The sequence below is a fragment of the Apteryx rowi genome, unplaced genomic scaffold, assembly GCF_003343035.1.
Source record: "Apteryx rowi isolate R43461 unplaced genomic scaffold, aptRow1 scaffold_2, whole genome shotgun sequence".
Classification (NCBI taxonomy): domain Eukaryota; kingdom Metazoa; phylum Chordata; class Aves; order Apterygiformes; family Apterygidae; genus Apteryx; species Apteryx rowi.
Genome location: NW_020448307.1, coordinates 3978979 through 3982386, shown reverse-complemented (window position 1 = coordinate 3982386; position 3408 = coordinate 3978979). Strand labels below are relative to the sequence as shown.

The 3408-nt window shown below is 45.7% G+C and overlaps 1 protein-coding gene across 1 annotated transcript in view; it reads right to left on the bottom strand.

Annotated features, from left to right (window-relative positions):
* CUNH5orf24 (chromosome unknown C5orf24 homolog) overlaps positions 1-2679 on the bottom strand; it is a 17459-nt gene extending 14780 nt beyond the window's left edge. The window contains exon 1 of the mRNA XM_026063513.1: positions 2504-2679. The gene's annotated coding sequence lies outside the window, so the exon portion shown is untranslated. The remainder of the gene's footprint in view (positions 1-2503) is intronic.
* Positions 2680-3408: the final 729 nt, after the last annotated feature.

The following is a 3408-nucleotide window of genomic DNA, read 5'->3' as shown; positions in this document are numbered from 1 at the left end:
CGGCCGCGCGCTGCGGGGGGGGGGAGGGGAAGGGCGACCGTTGGCGCTGAGGTGCTTGGGCCGCGTCAGCGGCCGCCCGGGGCGGCGGGGACCGAGCGAGGGGGCTGGCGGCGGCGGGAAGCGGCTCCCTCCGTTTCCTCCTCGGGAAGGAGGAGGGTCGGCTCTTGGCCGGAGCCTGCCCGGCCGGCGTTTTCCCTCTTCCCCCGCCGAGGCTGAGGTGCCTCGCGCTCCTCGCGGGCCGCGCTTTTATCTGTGAGGCAGCGAGGTGTGGCACAGGGGGAGACTTCACGCCCGACGGCAGGGAAAGCAGGGATAAGGCTGCACTGCAGCCTGAAGGCAGGCCCGGCCTTCTCGCCCCCGGCCACTTGAGCCCACCTCTGCGCTTGCCGCCTCCCTGGCGCAGGCGGTCGGTACCGGAGTGGCCCCAGGCCTCTGTGACTGAGTTGGCAGCAGAGGGTGGGTTTGCCGAGCAGCTGGCCCGGCACTGGGCCCTCGTTCCTCTCCGCTGCCTAAATAACATCACTAACGTTAGGCTCTACAGCTAATCGTCTCACTCTCAGGGACAGATCAAATTAAATTACTGATTTATTGAACAGTAAAATAAATCAAAATTGTGTGTCCTCCATATTTGAAATACCTTAAAGGGTTAAGGACGATGAGGAAAGCTGATTAAAGTTTCCTTTTTTTTCCATTGCTTCATTTGGATGAGAGGTGGAAAAGTCTGATGAATTCTGCCCAAAAAACCCAATAGTACCTTATGGAAGAAGTTCCTTATGGAAGAATCGGACTGTATTTAAATAATTTGTTAGGTTTAGTTCTCTCTTACCGTGAACTTTGCACTAAAGACGGCAGCCATTTCTCAAATTTGACTCAGAACGGGTTGAATACACGTACCATTAGGCATTGGAGCCTTATAACACCAGCTGCACGGAAATATTGTTGCTCATTAAATATTTTAGCCTACCCTATTTATGCCATGCGTATTTGAAAGAGTTTAAGAGGGAAGATCTTGCTATGGATCTTTAGCGTATAAACAAGTTCACGCTTGCAGTTCTGTGAGAATGTGAACAGCAATTTCAGCTCAGTATTTTCAAGGAGATCCCACAGAAAGTGGCAGTATAAGTGCCCAGCCCTAGCCAAGAGCTGTTCTTTTGTCATGAAGGTCAGTTTTAGTGAAACAATCTGATAGTACATGCTTTAAAAGGCTATGACCGACAGATTTTTTATCTACATTTGCTAATGATGATAACAGCAACTGTGCCACAGTGTGTTCAGCCAGACCTTCCTGCCTACTCTTAGCACCCTTGGGCCACTGACAGACTCTATCATAGACGCCTTCAAATCACAGGTCCTAAATTTACATATAAATCCTTAAATGACTAACCTATCTGAGGGAGCAGAACAAGAGAGTCTCTGTCATTCAAATGAGGTCTTAAAATACAAAAGCAAGAAAGGTCAGACAAAAAGAACCAGCAGCTTCTGCAAGGGTCTAATTCTGTTTTTCCAAATATTTTCTTCTCCCACTGTTATTGAGGGAAGTGCCTGCGGTACTCCAACCCTGAGATACTCCATTTCTACAATACTTGGAGCTCTGCAGGCCGAAAATTGCTGTGTAAAAGTGAAACATCCTGCCAAGATTATGGTTTGTTTTTTGCCAGTGTTTCCTAATGTGTGCAGGACTCCTCACTTGCAATATAAGAAAGCAGCGGGAAAAAGCAGCATTTATTTAGCTTAATTTAGCAAATGATCTAGTACGAACCTCATCTTTCTGGCTTGCTGTTTTTAACGCTCATTGGAAATGCCACTTCAAATCAAAAGCAGTAGAGTTCGAGTACCTTTTTGGTATCCTGTTATTCTCCTTTTAATATCTAAGAGCAGAAGGTGATGGAAGTCAGGCCGTGCTCAAGCTCATTTATCTAGAAGCAATTGTGATCTCAACAGAATGCAGAAACGGGCAAATAACAGACGCAGCGAAGTTGCAATTTGAAGCACTGAAAGGTTCAGTCCCTGCGAGCCGGGAAGCCTAAATCAGCCTATTGTTGGAGCTATCTCTGGGCGCCTGGCAGAGCACAAGCTCAACATCTGACCTTCGAGCTGCAAGCGGGTCTGTGACTACGCTGTGTTTGTGCGACTGCTCTGCGTTGGGCTGTAGGCAAACTAATTCCTGATGAGTCAACTCCGGTGCCCACAGTGTTCAAATATTAATCTGGTAGCAACAGGGTCTGGCTTCCTAGTCTGCACGCAGTGCTAATAAAAACAGCAACCAAACAAAAGATAAATCTGTCTATTACTGTCTTGCTTTGTGAAAACTCCCCAGAACCAGAAGCATGACCATGATTCAGATTGTGAATTTGCTTCCCCCCTTCTTTATCTAAAGGACTGTTCTCACTAGCAGTAGCAAATCATTAAATCGGTTATCTGCAAGGTAGGAGATGCAATAGCGTGCTGCCCCTTCCTACCCCCCCATGATGAAACCCCGTTGTCCGTCTCCCCACAGCCTCACCTGGTACTGCAGTTCTTGTGCAGTCCTCACTGGTGGATCCCAATTTTCAAGAAAAGGAAGGGCCTGAGAGCACACATCCCCCTGCTGCTCCGTTGCTAACGTACGTGCACCCAGAAGCTTCGCGCCAGGCCCCCGTACACGAGACGCTGAGCAAGCGGTGACAATTCAGTGCCATAACTGCCATGGCGACATCGTATCTGTTTAACAACAAATTACTCAAAGTGATCACTTCAAGAAATGCACTTCCTTGCTAACATACACAGGCAGAGGAAGCAAATATTTTAGTTAAGATTAAGAAATTCAGTTAAGTGCCTAGCCTGGAGAAGTGTTAATTTCAGAAGCTGCATGGTGGTATTTATTGTTCTGAGAAACATGTTTGTGATGATAAACTTCATTCTTAGAATGGTCAAAGTATAAAATGAGAATATATATATTCCTACATGTAAGAATATATATATATATTTCTCCTCTGCCCCCTCTGTAGTTGGCTATTAATAATTTCTTAGCTCACTAGCACTACTTATTTCTGAGATACTAATTAATTTACCTCTGCTTATGCCGGTCAGCTTGACAATTTTGTATCTTTCAGCTTGAATAAAGAAAAATATTTAAATCTGTTTCAAATGAGAATTCTCAGAGAAGCAACATTTGGGTGGCAAACACTCAGAGTAATGGTCATTTATTTAAAAACGATTGTTTCCACTGTAGCTAAAAAAATATGAAAACAAATCTTCTTGTCAAGGATTGTATAAACATTTTACAAAATGTACATTTTGGGACAAATTTGAGTCCAGCTGTGTGCCTTTTATCTTTACATTTTTAGGTTGTTCTCTGCCTCTACTCCCCCCGTACGACTACAGTTAGCTGGAAGCCAGAATTTCTTCTGCAAACGCCCGAGCTCTAAG